Raw genomic sequence first — 18,941 nt, 5'->3', positions numbered from 1 at the left:
CTTCAACTGCCATTGCCCGAGTTCTGGACTTGCCTCCCTGAACTTCTTTCCTACTCTTCTTTTTTCTGCTTTACAATGCTCCCTAAAACCCACCACCTTGACCAAGCATTTATTCTTGTGGCTGTGGTCAAATTTTATTTGATCAGGGCACAGTTCAGCAGACTCAAGTTAAAGTCCGCTGAGCAGCACGTTCAGTGGCTTGTTGGCTGCAGTGTCGAGAAACATCCCACTTTCCAACGGCACTTAGCCGTTTTTTGGGGCCTCGGGGAGTTTCTCCCTGCTGAAGCCGCACTTGGAGGGATTTCCTCCTGGCGAGCTAAATCTCATAAGAACATAAGAACTAGGAGCAGGAGTAAGCCATCTGGGAGCCTGCTCCGCCATTCAATGAGATCATGGCTGATCTTTTTTGGACTCAGCTCCACTTTCCGGCCCGAACACCATAACTCTTAATCCCTTTATTCTTAAAAAAAATTATCTATCTTTATCTTAAAAACATTTAATGATGGAGCCTCTACTGCTTCACTGGGCAAGGAATTCCATAGATTCACGACCCTTTGGGTGAAGAAGTTCCTCCTAAACTCAGTCCTAAATCTACTTCCCCTTATTTTGAGGCTATGCCCCCTAGTTCTGCTTTCACCCGCCAGTGGAAACAACCTGCCCGCATCTATCCTATCTATTCCCTTCATAATTTTATATGTTTCTATAAGATCCCCCCTCATCCTTCTAAATTCCAACGAGTACAGTCCCAGTCTACTCAACCTCTCCTCGTAATCCAACCCCTTCAGCTCTGGGATTAACCTAGTGAATCTCCTCTGCACACCCTCCAGTGCCAGTACGTCCTTTCTCAAGTAAGGAGACCAAAACTGAACACAATACTTCAGGTGTGGCTTCACTAACACCTTGTACAATTGTAGCATAACCTCCCTAGTCTTAAACTCCGTCCGTCTCGCAATGAAGGACAAAATTCCATTCGCCTTCTTAATCACCTGTTGCACTTGTAAACCAACTTTTTGCGGCTCATGCACTAGCACGCCCAGGTCTCTCTGCACAGCAGCATGTTTTAATATTTTATCATTTAAATAATAATCCCTTTTGCTGTTATTCCTACCAAAATGGATAACCTCACATTTGTCAACATTGTATTCCATCTGCCAGACCTTAGCCCATTCACTTAGCCTATCCAAATCCCTCTGCAGACTTCGAGTATTCTCTGCACTTTTTGCTTTACCACTCATCTTAGTGTCGTCTGCAAACTTGGACACATTGCCCTTGGTCCCCAACTCCAAATCATCTATGTAAATTGTGAACAATTGTGGGCCCAACACTGATCCCTGAGGGACACCACTAGCTACTGATTGCCAACCAGAGAAACACCCATTAATCCCCACTCTTTGCTTTCTATTAATTAACCAATCCTCTATCCATGCTACTACTTTACCCTTAATGCCATGCATCTTTATCTTATGCAGCAACCTTTTGTGTGGCACCTTGTCAAAGGCTTTCTGGAAATCCAGATATATCACATCCATTGGCTCCCCGTTATCTACCGCACTGGTAATGTCCTCAAAACATTCCACTAAATTAGTTAGGTATGGCCTGCCCTTTATGAACCCATGCTGCGTCTGCCCAATGGGACAATTTCCATCCAGATGCCTCGCTATTTCTTCCTTGATGATAGATTTCAGCACCTTCCCTACTACCAAAGTTAAGCTAACTTGCCTATAATTACCCACTTTCTGCCTACCTCCTTTTTTAAACAGTGGGGTCACGTTTGCTAATTTCCAATCTGCCGGGACCACCCCAGAGCCTAGTGAATTTTGGTAAATTATCACTAGTGCATTTGCAATTTCCCTAGCCATCTCTTTTAGCACTCTGGGATGCATTCCATCATGGCCAGGAGACCTGTCTACCTTTAGCCCCATTAGCTTTCCCATCACTACCTCCTTAGTGATAACAATCCTCTCAAGGTCCTCACCTGTCATAGCCTCATTTCTATCAGTCACTGGCATGTTATTTGTGTCTTCCACTGTGAAGACCGACCCAAAAAACCTGTTCAGTTCTTCAGCCATTTCCTCATCTCCCATTATTAAATCTACCTTCTCATCCTCTAAAGGACCAATATTTACCTTTGCCACTCTTTTTTGTTTTATATATTTGTAGAAACCTCGCAGATCGGGACGCCATTTTGTCCAGCAGCCCGATCATGCCTCCCTCCCCCATTTAAAGCCTTGGGGAGGCCACTGGGAACCCTCGGGTGGCAGTGTCAAGGTGCCCAATTGCCACCTTGCCCTGTTCTTGACCACCCAGGGGTCTCCAATGGCCTAGGAGACCCCCACCAGTGCCGTTATGCCTGGCCCATGTTTGTGTAGACCAGAACTAAACGGCACCCTGGCGAGCTCTCCCAGGTGCAGGTAAATCTGGCATCCGAGCATTTATATGAGCCATATGGCTAATTTAAACATTCAGATATGGATCTCACCCTCACATTCCGCACTGGACAGAGCGAGTCAGGTACATGTGTGTGGATTCGTGCCCGGCGCAGAGCCCGATTTGCAGCTTGCATGCGATTCATCCATTGCACCTGGATCCATGCTGGGCACAACGGGGTCGCTGAATTGCGCCCCACGTTTCTATGAAGCCCCTTGATTTGTCTCACAATGCTAAAGCGCTGGATAAATGCAAGTCATTGTTAATTGAAGTATTCGTGTGCAGGCAACATGATCATTAACCGGATATGTTTGAAACCATAATGCCTGGTGTAGATGACTCTACCTGAAAATACTGTAGCTGACAGTTTCGGACTAGTTTGATACATCTTTTCAGTACTGCAGGAGATAGGTTGCAAGACCTCCAATGCAGCCTATTCTCTCAGAATGTGTGCATTTTAGTAAGTCTTTTTGTCAGTTCTGATTTAACTCTGAACAAGCCCCATTCCCTATCACCCTGTGCCCACTGACCCCTAGGGCTAGATTCTCCAATTTTGAGGCTATGTCCCCACGCCGGCATGGGAATGGTGGCATTTTCCGACAGAAGAAATGGCGTAAAATGGTCACCGATCCTCCGTTTGGCTGGAGTCTAGCATCAAGGCTGTGTAGAGCACCCGACTCTTGCTGTTGATACGGCCCGGAGAATTGCCGGGTCCATGGCCACGCATGCGCACGGCGGTGGCCTGCAACTGCTGCGCTGTGCAACATGTCGCCGGCCGCTCGCGGACCCGGCCTGCAAAATAGTGCCCTCCTTTTGGCCGGCCCCCGGACCATCCCCCTACAGTGCCTCCAACCCCTGGCAAAGTCACTCCTGCCCACAGATCAGCCCTCCCCCGACTGTGGCGGCGTGGACTGAGTCTGCAGCCGCCACGCCGAGTTCCTGACGGATGAGACCACACACGACCGATGCCGTCGGGAACGCGGCCGATCGGGGGTGGAGCATTAGGGGCAGGGCCTCAAGCGCGCCGATACGGCGCGTGGCTTACTCAGAGAGCACGTCGCTTTGGAGGGGGCGGAGCATCGTGAACAGGGATTCTCCGGCTGATCACCGAACATGATTTTGGCGTCTGGAGAATCATGCCCCTGGACTCTGAGCTATCTGGGCTCCTCTAATTCTGGCCTCTTGTGCATTCCCATTCGTAACTATTGATGCACTATCAATTACTACAAAGACGAGGGTAGTGAATAATCAAGGCTTTATTGAGCAAAGATGGGGTGCCTCCTGTAGCTGCTACCAGAATGGGAGCAGCACCGGCAAGGATCTCTGATTAAAAGTTCTGTGTGCTGGACTGCCGAAACTGCCTGGCAGTCACAGTTCCTCCCCAGGATGTGCAGGGCACGCCAGAAATCATCTAGGGACTCACCGGGGAGTTGCTGTCTCGTGGACAGGAGGTGCCTGGCGTATAGTTGATTGACTGGCCGAACGTAATGTCTTTCAGGAGCTCCATTGCTTCAGAGTAAGTGGGCACATCCCGGATGAGAGGAAAAATGTCAGGGCTCACCCGTGAATAAAGGACCTGGAGCTTCTGTGCGTCTGAGGATTCCTCAGCGGATGTTCGGAGGTAGCTTTCGAAGCAGGCTAGCCAGTGGTCAAAAGCGGACGTAGCATTGGCTGCTTCAGGGCTCAGCTGTAGGCAATCAGGCTTGATGCGAAGTTCCATCGTTTTAAAAATCTTAGCTCAATAAATTGATGCACTATCAATTACTACAAAGACGAGAATAGTGAATAATCGAGACAAAGATGTGGTGCCTCCTGTAGCTGCTACCAGAATGGCTGCAGCACTGGCGAGCACACACATTTATACACCGCCTACTGGGCGGAGCCAGCAGGCAGGGATTTACCCATGTACCTCTAGTACGGCAGCATGGTAGCATAGTGATTAGCACATTTGCTTCGCAGCTCCAGGGTCCCAGATTCGATTCCCGGCTAGGTCACTGTCTATGCGGAGTCTGCACGTTCTCCCCGTGTGTGCGTGGGTTTCCTCCGGGTGCTCCGGTTTCCTCCCACAGTCCAAAGATGTGCAGGTTAGGTGGATTGGCCATGCTAAATGGCCCTTAGTGTCCAAAAAGGGTAAGTGGGGGTTACTGGGTTATGGGGATAAGGTAGATATGTGGGCTTGAGTAGGGTGCTCTTTGTGGGGGCCAGTGCGGACTCGATGGGCCGAATGGCCTCCTTCTGCACTGTAAATTCTATGATTCTATGATATGAGTCTTACCGTACTACATATAAAACAGTTAGTGGTGACTACCAAAACTACTCCACAATTGGTGTCAATGCCTTCAGTTCCCGAGGCCCAAAGCTCTGGGGTTCCCTCCTTACCCATCTCTGCTTATTTACCTCACTTTCCTCCTTTAAGACACTTCTTAAAACCTACCCCTTTGACCAGGTTTTTGATCATCTGACCTAATATATCTGTATGTAACTCTGTGTCATTCTTTAATTGAATAATGCTCTTGTGAAGCCCCTTGGGACATTTCATTATGTTAAAGGAGCAATATAAATACAAGTGATATATGGGCCGGAGTTCTCTGGCTGTTTTCCCGCTGGTAGCCCAGCCCCGCCTGTGGGTTTCCCGGCTGTGTGGGGTGGCTTCAAGGGGAAATACCATTGACAAGCAGCGGGAAGACAGAATACCCCTCACAAACGAATGGTGCGGCGCAGAGAAATACGCTTCTGGGGAACCAGAGAATCCTGCCTATGGTGGCCAAACCAGATTTTTTTGTCATGTTAGTCTGGATCAATCACTTGCCTGAGTTCCATATACCTGACAAATTTTCATGAAATGTTGTATTCACCACATCTTTGCCGTATTTCATCTCCTATGGAGTTCCTGACAATCTTGTACATTTCCAGTATTCTATCCACTGGCTCTGAGTGAACTATTCTGCAGTGATGTAACCACACACACTGTCATTCCAAAGGCAGCCATTCAGTCAGCTGTATGCAACTTTGGAATCTACAGGTGTCAACAGAATTGTAAGGCGATTTTGTAAATAAATCACATTATCAGCACACGCCAGATGAGCGAGCTTTGCCAAACTGGCTCACTTTCCGAAATCAGCTCGATTCACATTTACATTTGGTGATATTGCCAACTTGTCAAAATGCACTGATGTATAATTATAGCAGGCAATGTCTGCTGAAAAATAGAATTCACAGTTGAAACTGTCCTTATAAGCTCTTCTTTCTTAAAAGTCTATTTGAAAAAAACATATTTTCAGTGTCGCCTTAGATTAGAGGGAGATTAATATGCGATGCGAACAATTGGTTGTTTGAGCACAAGGAAAGCAAAAATCAATGCCGTGAATTGAATCCTTGCACTGGCAGATTTTTGCTTCCGACCAGGTCACAGCACACACGTGAGTTACACAGAACCCGGGAGATAAATACCTGACCTGGTCTTGTTAACATAATGCTAACTAACCTAACCACTTTGATCAGTGGCCCATTTTGTGGAGATAGCTTCTTGAATTTGGTCAGAAAAATAAATCAACTGTTTTGGCTCCCACCCTGTTAAACATTCAAAATGTAGGGCAGGGATTCTCCGGTCTGCCAGCTGTGTTTCCCGGCCACGCGCCGTTCACTGGAGCACAATTCTCAATGAGATTTCCCATTGCAACCACCCCATGCCACCCCGAAACCCATTGGCGGGGCTGCACTGCCAGTGGGAAAATTGAATTGCAACGACTGGAGAATTCCGGTCATTTTCATTTTAAGTTTGAATCTCACAGTAACTTCATTGCAGCGTTAATGTAAGCCTACTTGTGACAATAAAGATTATTATTATGTTAGCTTGGTCCTAGTTAATGTTTACTCTGAGTGAATATTTGTACAATGAGAACGGAAGTGACTTTTTGGGCAGGCTCTTCCGCTCGCGCGCTTGTTCACACGCACACACTATCTTCAGAGAGTGTCATCTGCACATCGAGGGCAGCCCCCAGCCCCCTCCCAAGATAGTATCCTCCTTTCTTCCTACTTGTCTGCTCATCAAAACCCATCAGTCCCTCTTCCCTCCCTCAGCTGCGTAAACTCTCCCCACCCAAAACTCCAGATTTACTTTGTTCCGAGATCCATGGGGCTTTCTCTTGGGACCATTTACAGTCCCAGCAGCACCCATTATTGCAATCTTAGCATTGCTGGAGCTGCCAGAAAATCCAATTGGCCGGCAGCTCCTGAGGGCGGGACTTCTACCGCAGTGAGGGACAGAGGTCCCAATGGCAGGCTATTTGGTCTACATGCAGTGCCTTATAGCTGCAGAGTGGGCTGGTGGCATGCAAGTTGGTCCCATGCCAACTTTGTGTCAAGGATGGGATGAGTGAGTGAGCTGTTGTGTCCCTGTAATATGCAGCCCAATGTTACAGGAGTTTCTTCTGTTAAACTTCGCTGATTCAAAAGATATTTTGACTACACGTGTGATTTTTAAAAAAATAACCATTTGCAAATGGACCTGCAAAGGAAAGGTTTCTCTTTTAGCTGCTTAAAAATCATGAAAGAAATTAACAATATTTGATCCATCATGTCTGTGCTAACTCTTTACTAGGAAATTGCGAAAGTAATCCCGTAGCCCAGTATATTCCTGTGCTCCAAGTGTCTAACCACTTTTACAATTCTTCCTTGACCTGATCTCCTAACTATTAAAATGATACTAGCCTAAGAAGTGTCCCTTTCACTGGCATCTCTCAGGTGAGAAGGGACAGAGCTATGCCAATGAGGCCCACGTTTTCCTCATCAGGCTTGGAGAAGATTTCTGCTCTCCTTAGCCCCACAAGGGAAAGTTTCACCGAATAGACGCCGGAATGTGGCGACTAGAGGCTTTTCACAGTAACTTCATTTGAAGCCTACTTGTGACAATAAGCGATTTTCATTTTTCATTTCAGGGGTACCCTACATTCACTAAGTCTATATTTCACTAAGCTGGGTAGCCATAGAAGGAGTCCGGCTCACTCAGCAGTTTAAAAAGTCACTGGGTTCCTGTGTGCAATGTGGACCCTGATTTGCATAAAACTATGCGGAATCTGCCTGGGGTGGGTGCCATGGGGTGGAAATTGTATTTGAACTCTAGCCTCTTCTGGTTTATTCTTGTCAGAAGAGTTAAAGTTTCCCCTCTCGTCACTGCACTGTGCCTGCTTTCTGAATCATCACTGCACTGTGCCTATCTCTGAAGTTTGTATGCGCACAGCAGGCACAGTAGCTTTACTGTTTATTCCAACCATATTTTTAGTGAGGGTGGCCTCCCTGGAGATGTATTCTGCATGTTCCTGTGACAGTGCTCTACTGGGTACAAATTTAACCAACCTCAGCTATTACTCTGTGCACTTGCAGCAGGCTCGCACAGAACATAAAATTCTGAAAGTCACACACACCTACACCAGAATCGCTCACATAGCCAGTCCTGCCTGAACAAGGCTCCTTCAAACACTACACATTTTTAATTCTATTTGATTCCGCATATCCAATATAAAAACGCATGGCACATAAACCTATAGGGGAAGGGGAAGTGGTGGTGTAGTGATATTTTCACCAGACTAGAGACCCGGAGGATCTGGGTTCAATTCCATCAATGGCAGGTATTAAAATTTGAATTCAATAAAAATCTTGGATTAAAAGTCCAATGATGACCATGAAACCATTGCCAATTGTTGTAAAAATGCATCTATTTTCACTAATGTCCTTTTGTGATGGAAATCAGCCATCCTTTGAGCAAGCCAGTTTGAAAGATTGTTCCATGTGCATGTTGTGCTCAGGTGCACAGTGAGCCACCATCATATGCAACTGAAGAAAATGGCACTTAAAGGTTGTGGTGACAATAGGGGGATTCACCCCTAACAAAAAGGATTGATGTAATTAGAAATGATGGTTATACATTTGGCTGAAGGTGAACACATTGTGAGATTAGGATAAAATAATTGTTTTCCTCACCATGCTGGGGCCAGATGCTTTTGAGATAGTGTCAAACAAGTGTTGCCAACAAGGCCCCAATACTATGGAATATGCTAAAATTGATGAGATTCTGAACTCAAGGCATGACTAGAATGAGATTGCATTGGGACTTGCCAGGTGAGGCTGCAGCAGTTTATATATTCTTGAATTAATGAAGCTCTCTAGTCACTGCGGGTATGGTATAAACCTCAAAATTGACTGAAGATATACGTTAATTAAATCCAGGCCAAGCTTTTGAACAAAGGCAATAAGCTGATGTGGATGGAGAGCTGTGATGAGGCCACAGCAATATGGGAATGGCAGAAAGAGAGAGTTGCAGATTGCAAGAAATGTCTCTGCCTGAGCATGGGCGGCCCACCAGGCTTCAGCAAGATCCAGGCCACGGCAGCCAAGTTCACAGTCCCAGCGTCAGCAATTGAAATGCTACCATTGCCATCAACGATTTAAACACCCCATTTCCAGTCAAAGTGCTGGGCATGTGGGAAAGTTGCATCATATCCAGACCATCTGCAGCACTAGAGGAAACAGTAATGCCACAGGTGGAGAAGAAGGTCCAGGTCACAGCAATGCACCAGCTCGAGGCAGTGGTAGATTGAAAGCTGCACCAGGAGTCTGGGAATCCTTGAACGCACTTATGATGTATGTAGAAATAGAAGTTGATGGTATCAAGCAGGAAGGTGAGTTGTACTCAGAGAACAATAAAAACAGCACAGGGAAGATGCGAGTAATGGAGATGAAGATTTAATTCCAGCGCCCACGGTGAAAATGAAAATCAAAGATGCGCAACTTCCTGTCATTGTTGATATGGCTGCACTAGTGTCAGTTATCTCAAAATGGGGAAAGCACAAGAAATCCTTAACTCACATTCTCTGACACGAAACTGGTGCAAAACTGATTAGTTATCCAATAATAATACTGACTAGCATTCCAGTGCTCGGACAAGTTAGTGGAAGGGTGGAATATGATGATGCATCCCATTACTTGCTATTGGTATAGGAGGAAGAAAGTCTCCTGGAAGGAAAGATATTCAACTTAAGAAAATACAGTTAAATTGGGCCAAGTTATTTACCATAGGGATCAGTGAGAGTACATCTGACATAGGAATAGGCCATTCAGCCCATCGAGCCTGCTCCGTCCACCATTCAATCTGACCATGACTGATCATTCACTTCAATACATTTTTCCCCACACTATCCCTGGATCCCTTTATAAATAAAATAAATAATCTTTATTGTCACAAGTAGGCTTACATTAACACTGCAATGAATTTACTGTGAAAAGCCCCTTTATGTCATTGGTATTTAGAAATCTGACAATCTCTACTTCAAACGTACTCATTGACTGAGCTTCCAAAGCCCTCTGGGGTAAAGAGTTCGAAAAATTCACAACCCTCTGAGCAATAAACTTTCTGCTCATCTCGATCCTAAGTGGCTTCCTTCTTATTTTGAAATGGTGACCCTGGTTCTAGACTCCCCAACCAGGGGAAACATCTGCATCTACCTTGTTTATTCCTTGGTTTGAGTGAAATCACCTCACATTCTTCAAATCTCGAGAGTAATCAGGCCGTTTCCCCAACCTCTCTTCACAGGACAGCCCCGCCATCCCAGTAACAAGTCTGGTGAACCTTTGTTGCATTCCCTCTATGAGAATAATGAGCTGGATTCTCCGTTCCCCCCCCCGCTGCGTTTTACTCGGAGGTGCGCCGCTCGCTGGCGACGGGATTCTATCTTCCCGCCGCTTGTAAATGGATTTACCCATTGAATCCACCCCACGTCGCTGGGAAACCTGTGGGCGGGTGTGCACTGCCATCGGGAAAAGTGAATCACAACGACCGGAGAATTCCGAGCAACAGTTTTCCTAATGCAAGGACACCAAAACTGCACACAGTACTTCAGGTGTGGCCTAACCAAGGTTCTATACAATTGCAGCAAGACTTCACAGCCTCTTGCACTAAAGGCTAACATTCCATGAGCCTTCCTAATTGCTTGCTGCATTGGCATGTCAGCCTTCAGTGACTTATTGATGAGGGCACCCAGGTCCCCTTGTATATCTACAATTTCTAGTGTTTTACCATTTAAGAAATTCTCTGTGCATCTGTTCCTCCTACCAAAGTGGATAACCTCACATTTTTCCACATGTTCACTAAGTCTGTCAAAATCCTCTTGAAGCCACTTTGATGTTGAGAACGTGCTAAGTGAACACCAAGTCGTCTTTCAGCAAGGAAGATCATCTGATAAAGTTAGGCATCACAAGGCCAAAATCAAAATAAATGCACAGCCAATGTTTTTGCAAGGCAAGGCTAGGCTAGGCCAGTGCCTTATGCGCAGTTAGAGGCAGTAAGTGAAGAATTGGTGAAAAGTTATGAAGGTGTGTCTCGGAATGAGAAATAATCCAATCGAGGTTTCTTTCATTCCATGGTCAAATACGAAAAAGACTATGGGAGTGAGAACATGTTGATTTCTTTGAGCTACAAGGGAATGAATACTTTGTTTTGGTTGATAGCTATAACATGTGGTTAAATGTTAAGTCTATGGCCAATACCACAAGTGGCAAAAGTATTGAGGTTTTGAGAAGTTGATTTACAAATGTATGGGTTGCCAGGGATGTTGAGTGCCAGATAATGGTCCACAGTTTACGTCAACAGAGTTGAAATATTCCTGAGTAAGAATGGAGTCAAACACACTCTAGTACCACCATATCACCAACCATCAAATAGCATTGTAGAAACAAGTGCATAGATTGTGAAGAGGTGACAAGCCGAATAGTAATTCCCATGATTCTCTTTGACACAACCTAAACAGTTTTCTGTTCATTTACAAAATGACCCACAGTCTACAAAATATTGCTTACCTTACAAGTTAGTTTTTAAACACACTTCCAGGACAGGGTTTAATTTGTTTAAGCCTGATATCACTGGCAAAGGAAGACAAAGTGCGGAGGAGTCATGATACACCAGGTATGAAACTTAGAGAGTTCAGTGGTCAGAAGGTCATGGTTAAAAACCTGAGCTGATAAGAAGTATGTGATTGGAGTATGCAATTGGAGTTGTTTCAAAGAGACTAGGTGCATTCACTTGTCTAGTGGAGATTGGAGAAAGTTTCCATCAGTGGTGTGTACATCATTTGTTTGAAATTAGAAATGTGACAAAGGGAGAGCATAAAATACCGCCTACAAATTCCTCCTACATTCCAAAGTCAAAGTCAGAAAGAACGTGAAAGCCAAGAGGAAATTGAAAGAGAATCCATCAGAAGAGCAAAATGAGTAAGGGTCTTTGATGAAGACAAATAGTCACTGTCACAATTCCAATCATTATGTGGAGTTAGTAATCAAAGTCAAAGTTCAGATTTGACACTGTCAGAGATATTGAGTGAGCAGAGTCAAGTTAATAGAAATACAGGGAGATACCCAGATAGAAAGAGAAATAGGTCTTATAGGTTAACTGAAAGTATGTAGGAGGGAGAAAGAAAAAAAACCCAGTAGTTTTCATTATTTCTTGCCAAAAGATATTTTTGTTAAACGGATAACTGGTGTTAAGGAAAACATTTGTTGAAATGTAAATTATTCTGAAGTATTAGTCATATATGATTTAATTGTGATTACAGTAAAAACAAATATAAACCCCAAAATGTTAATTTTTTAGACATTATTGATGTTGGTTTGATCATATTGTATTTTCAGAAATTATGGACATGTACCATTAAAGTTTATTTTGAGTGTATTATATTGTAAGATCGGATTTTGATATATTGGGCAGGATTCACCATTTTGGATAAGGACTGCGGCATTTTACGACGGCAAAATCGGCGCCGAACCCTCACCAATCCTGCGACAGGTGAGGGGCGAGAAGCCGCGCCGAGTAAAACTCCCGGCTCCCACGATATAGATGCCGGGAGAATGGCCAGGTCCATGGCCCTGCATGTGCACACTGTTGACCTGCAGCGGACGCGCCGTAATACATGGCGCCGGCCGTGCGCGTACCCGACCTGCCAAATAGTGCCCCCCCGACCATTCCCTGCCCACCCCCCACCAGTCCCCCCAGCCCTCGCCACTTAGCCAGTTGACCCTGCTCTCCTGTAGTTGGGTATCTGCACAGTGCTGGAGCAGATTTCTATACAATTGCAAATAAATCACTCTCCACAGGTTCCCTTGGTAGCAGATATATTCATTTGTTTGGCAAAGTAATTTAAGGGAACTGCACTCAATTATCAATGCCATCGGCAGTCATTATTCTGAGTGACCAAACAAAGTATCTAATGGGGTAGGAGCTAGTCCCAGCTTCAGCTTAGGCTGCTGTGTTCATTTTTATTTTCCGATGGGTTCCATTTGATTTGATTTTGTTCCAAGCAGCCTTTTCATACAGAATCAATTAAAACTGCGTAATCAGACAGTAAACCAAGTTCTGAATGAGAGAATCAATATAGGGCGGAATTCTCCGTAATCGGCGCGGTGTCCGCCGACCGGCGTCAAAAGCGGCGCAAATCAGTCCGGCATCGCGCCGCCCCAAAGGTGCGGAATTCTCCACATCTTGAGGGGCCGAGCCCTTACCTTGAGGGGCTAGGGCCGCGCCGGACTGATTTCCGCCCCGCCAGCTGGCGGGAAAGGCCTTTGGTGCCCCGCGGGAATCGCGCCCATAGTGTGGAGATGTTGCATATTGGAACAGTCTAGAATAAAACTTCCCAATTCCATTGACTTTGTGTGCTGCACTTATTACATCCTTTGCTGTGACTATTTTTTTGGTAGATATGATGTGGAGATGCCGGCGTTGTACTGTGATGAGAACAGTAAGAAGTCATACAACACCAGGTTAAAGTCCAACAGGTTTGTTTCAAATCACTAGCTTTCGGAGCACTGCTCCTTCCTCAAAGCTAGTGATTTGAAACAAACCCGTTGGACTTTAACCTGGTGTTGTAAGACTTCTTACAATTTTTTTGGTGGAACTGGATGTTCTTGGTATTGTTTTGTTATGCTCTTGACGTAGCATAAGCTGATTTCTTGATGTGCACTCTGACAAAGGAAGGTTCAGACTTGGAGATAGCTTTAACACATTTATTACTGTTAACGATTCTCCTACTTGGATTCGGCTCTCCTGTTAATCCTGCTATAGCTACTCAGACTGACGAACCAGTCTGCTACAATCCACGTGGTGGGTGTGATGTGTTTCAAATCAACCCTGTGTACACACTGAGTGTCTCCACTGGAAAGAGGAAGATCATGTGTGCTGTGTCCTTATATATGGGTTGGTGTAATGCCCCCCTGTGGTAGTGTCACCTCTGTGTGTATCGTGAATGCCCATTGGTCGTGTCCTATCTTACTGACCTATTGGTTGAAAATCTGTGTGTCATTCCTCTGGTGCTCCCTCTAGTGTCTATTTAGTCCACGTGTATTTACATTAACCCCTTGTGTACTCACAGTGATGCATATCACCACAGGTATCACCTCAAATATCAGCCTGCTTACCCCAGAGGCACTTGCTTCTGAGTAAGAGGGCTGTGGGTTCAAGACCCATTCTAGTGTTTTGACTTACCCAGCGGACCCTCGACTGCAAAACTGAGTGATTGCAACAGTATCTGTTGGGTGAGGTGCTGTCTTTCAGTGAGGTGTTAAATCAAAGCCCTGCCTCTCCCTCTCAAGCGGGTTTTAAAAATTCCATCGCAGTTTTTCAACTAAGAGCAGGCGGATTCTCCCCAGTGTTCCAGCCAACTAACACCACTAAAGTATATGATGTAGTCACTTACCTCTTTGCGTTTATGTGAGCTAGCTGTGTGTAAAATGATCTTTCCAATGCTACAACAGTGATCACATGTCAAAAGTACTTCACTGATTTTTTTTTCATTCATTCAAGGATGTGAGCATTGCTGGCCAGGCCAACATTCATTGGCAATCCCAAATTGCCCTTGAGAAAGTGGTGCTGAGCTGACTTCTTGAACCACTGCAGTCCATGTGGTGTATGTACACCCACAGTGCTGTTAAGGAGGGAGCTCCAGAATTTTGACTCAGAGAGTGAAGGAATGGTGATATATTTCCAAGTCAGGTTGATGAGAGACTTGGAGGGGAAACCAGTGCTTTGGGCTCTCCTGAGGTCATAAAATGTACTTCATAAATAGATAATTGATCTGCCTGTCTATCTGTCTGTCTATCTAATTTCATGTATTCTTTTGTGAGAGGCGTTACCTGCATTGAGGCAGAACAGTGCTGTATGAAGTCCAGTAGGGTAGTCAGATCCAGACTATTGGTGCTAATGGCTTTCAGCATTGTTTACTTGCTGAAAATAGCTCTGACAATATGAAAATATGCCAAGCTCATGATAACTAGCCATGCTGTAACCACATTCAGACCTCAAAAGACCCTGAAAATGGGTGCAATGTTCTTTAGAGATGCTTTGTTACTCCAGGGGGAGAAGAAAGCATAAATAATAACAGAAACAGTGGGAAGGTTTCTCCGTCCCGCCGTGCCAGATTTCTGGTTCAGCACCCTGTCAGGATTCTCTATTTCTTCGGCTGGTCAATGGGTGTGGGGGCAGCCCCACGCCATCGGGAAACCCCGGGCTGCTGGCAAAACGGAGCATCCTAACGGCGGAGAATTCAGCCCAAGATCGAACCAAAAAAATCAGGGAAGGAACCCTGATATTGGATTTGTGGAATATGGCTCAAATGGTCTGACAATTTAATTCCTGTCTCATTGGAGTTGCGTGTAACGTAATCACTATTATGAGTTGCAATCCTTGTGGTCTGTTTCGTAATAAGATCACAGTCCTATGCCAAAACACCTGACTGTTCTCTTGAGTTTCCACAACTCCAGACTGTTTGTATTTTTGTTTTGGGGACAACACCTAAAACTCTCTCCGCCATTTAAAATGAAATCCATCAAGGCCACAAATTACTTTTGACAATATGAATGGACAATCCCTCTGCCCATCGTCTTAAAGCAGCTGTTGACCTTTGTCAACAAGCTGAGATTCTCATCTCTGTTAAAATGATGAACAAGGAAACACAATATAAATATCCTAACTGCATAGGTTGACAGCAATTATTTATTATCTGTTTCAAACTGAAGCATAAAGTCGCAAGTTCCACAAAGGTGAAGAAGCCTATTTGACCCATTGAAGCTCATTTTATCATAGCACCCAATTGCTCCCTAAAAGATTCCAAGGTTTTCCATTTCACTATCCGACACATATTTCTAATCCGTGTGACCATTCTTTGCAGCAAAAGGAACTTGCTGACTGTTTTGAATTTTGTGTCCCCTGTCCTAATGTCATGGTTTACTTTGAAATATATTTTTCGATATCATGTATCAGCTTATATGCCTTTAAGGGCAATTTGTTTAAGACCAAAATGCACAAGTTCCTATTCTTTTTCCTCATGACTCAGTCCTATGACACTGGAGATCAATCTCAAGGCTCCATTCCAGTGCTTTTTACTGTCTCCCTGTCTCAGTAACCAGAACAGTATGGAGTTCTGAAGATATCAGGCTGGATTCTCTGGTCCCCCAGCCGTGTGTTTCTCGGCGATGTGCTGTTCACTGTCAGCGGGATTCTCTACTCTCACCACTTGCCAATGGGATTTCCCATTGAAACCACCCCATGCCATTGGGAAACCTGTGGGGAGGGGGAGGGGTGCGTTGCCGGCAGGAACAGAGAATCCCAACAACCGGAGAACTCCGGCCATCATCTAAACAGAACACTGTGTAGTTCCTGAAATTTTTGTTGTTCTTTGGAGATCGATCAGATCAGGTTACAGATAATGGAAACAATCTACATTCTCCTCCCCACCCCAGAAGATTTTATTGTGCAACTTTAATGGCTATGTTTAGTTGTGATGCGTTTGATTATGTGAGTTTCGCAACTGATTCATGCTCACTGTACTTGATTGGTTAAGCCTAGATGTGAACTGAGAGAAAAGTAAAGAGATGGTAGAAAGAGCTGGAAGCACGGGGTAGACATTTTAAAGTGCTGTGCATAAAAACTGTTGCACACATAGAACTGGCGTCAGATCTGCGTTGCTCTGAGATATAAAATATATAACACTTAACTCCCCCTCCCACCGCACCCCCTTTACTTTGTTTCCTTTATTTATGATCAGAGTCACCTGTCTCCAGGACAGTGGGTGGTAGGATTATTTATATACAGCTCACTTCTCCATGATCACTATCAATTCTGCTCTATGGTCACGTGGCAAGAAGCTTGTTCAATTTTTTCAATTCCCTTATAGGATATGTTCTAGCGAATTGATTAAGAAAACACACTTGGAACACGTGGCAGAGAGATTTGAATATTAGGCAGACAAAGGATTTTAACTTACATCCAGTTAGTGTGAAAGCAGGTGTTCTATGTTAAGAACCACAACAGACGACAATTATTTGATTTTCTTTGTTCCTACTTATATAAAATTTGAAGTCACATTACGATGTTTTTACGGTGATTTTTACTTTCATAACATTACAGAAGAAGGGTTGAATGGGGTGAATATGTCAGCACTCCCTGCCTCCTCATAAAGGTGCATTTTAGCCTGTTTGGTTGGGTTTATTTGAAAAACCTTTTTCCTCTTTCCATTTTGGGTTTGTATTGCTCCACCGAAGAAATGCTGGGTGTTTGTTTTTTTATGTAAAAATAAATTGGTCTGATCTCCACCTTCCAGCCTAATTGTTTTGACTGGAAGTGCACTAAAGTGGGTGTGTTTGTCGTTAAGTAAAAATGCATGCGTGGGAGTATTTTACTGGCAGTATAAGAGCAGCAGCGTGGACAGGGCATGAGTAGTCAAGCAAGCATTCCATTGCAAATAGATCTCAAGATCTTACACTATCCCATAAGCCCATTAATGCTGCTTAGCTTATTCCTCCAGGAAATTTTGAACTTTATAATTAAGTAACTTGTGACCATGCTTCCTCCTGACATTAATTGATTTTATGATACATCATTGCATGGAAATATTTTACTTCTTGATTGGATTTCCAAGAGTTGTTCCCAAAAGTATATTTATCTGTCACTCATCCTGCATCTGTGTTTAAGTTTGTGGGCTGAAGTGGGTGGGCACACCCAGGGGTCGAGGGCTGGGCGCCGATGGACACATAAGGAATATTGAGCCCTCTGCATGAAAACCAGCTAATGGCAGGAATTATATAATAACCAACCACAAGTGGCCATTGCGACTGCTTTTCAGTTTAGTTTGAAACATACAGTGACATGTATACACACCAATGTTATTTGTGTCATTAAACCATCACAATATTTGCATATGACAGTAAAAGTGGCACTGGCAGGTAACCTGTCCAATAAAATACCAAAACGAAGAAGTTATTCTTTCCGGTCCAAAAAGATGACAAATTATCTTGAATCTGAGAGAACTGTGGCTACAGGATTGGGTTGTCAAATTGTTTTAGGCCAAAATAGTTCATTAAATGGGAGATTGTAGATTCTAGTTTGCATGCTTGGACTAAAAGAGGGTCCTTGATTTCTGGAGGATTGGTAAGTGAATCAAGGGTTAGGAAGATAAGGCGAGAAAGTGGAGTTGAGGATTATCACATCAGATCAATCATGATCTCATTGAATGGCAGAGCAGACCCGATGGGGCGAATAGCCTACTTCTATTCCTCTGCCTTTATGGTCTTAAATGGAGGAGCTGTTTTTGTTTAATTCTATGTTTAGATTAGACGCCTGTCCACCTACATTGACCAGGCCATGCATCTCCATGCCAATTCTGAATTATATCTCATTTTTTGACATTACCTCTTAATACTATCTGTCATTTTTCACAAGGTCATACGCCAAAATACTTTGCTAATTTCTAAATGGAAATTCCTTTTCAAGGGGGATGAATTTTTTTTTTTTGATTCATGTTTGTGAAGAGTGAGTGCAAAACGGAAGAAAAAGACTTGCATTCCTAAATTGTTTTGCTTTGATGTGCTAAAATGGGACTTTTTAATTGACAAAAAGCAACTACATGTGTACAGGATAGAAACTATCAATAGGTAGCACAGTAGCACAAATGGATAGCACTGTGGCTTCACAGCACCAGGGTCCCAGGTTCAATTCCCCGCTGGGTGACTGTCTGTGCGGAGTCTGCATGTTCTCCCCGTGTCTGCATGTGTTTCCTCCGGGTGCTCCGGTTTCCTCCCACAGTCCAAACATGTGCAGGTTAGGTGGATTGGCCATGATAAATTGCCCTTAGTGACCAAAAACGTTAGGAGGGGTTATTGGGTTACGGGGATAGGGTGGAAGTGAGGGCTTAAGTGTGTGGGTGCAGACTCGATGGGCCGAATAGCCTCCTTCTGCACTGTATGTTCTACAAAGGTGTTGAAATGTTTGTTCCTTTGGACTACCAAAGCTTATTGACGCCAGAATATTACTCAAACTATTGTTCAAGTGTTTGGGAAATAACTTTGAACAGGTACAATGCAAATGTCACTGTGCTGCAGTAAACCTCTCTTTGTAACATGAACACGGGTTACAGTAGATGTGGCATTGGAATGAAGATATTTTGTGTTCTCGAATAATCAGAAAACCATGCATTGTATAT

The 18,941-nt window shown here is 44.3% G+C and overlaps 1 protein-coding gene across 2 annotated transcripts in view; it reads right to left on the bottom strand.

Annotated features, from left to right (window-relative positions):
- The window catches only part of runx3 (RUNX family transcription factor 3), a 197,267-nt gene that overhangs the window by 10,981 nt on the left and 167,345 nt on the right, over window positions 1-18,941 (bottom strand). The window lies entirely within an intron of this gene.

The sequence above is a fragment of the Scyliorhinus torazame genome, chromosome 1 (genome assembly GCF_047496885.1).
Source record: "Scyliorhinus torazame isolate Kashiwa2021f chromosome 1, sScyTor2.1, whole genome shotgun sequence".
In the NCBI taxonomy this organism is placed as follows: domain Eukaryota; kingdom Metazoa; phylum Chordata; class Chondrichthyes; order Carcharhiniformes; family Scyliorhinidae; genus Scyliorhinus; species Scyliorhinus torazame.
The sequence above is the reverse complement of the archived record's forward strand: the minus strand, read 5'-3'. Positions and strand labels throughout refer to the sequence as shown.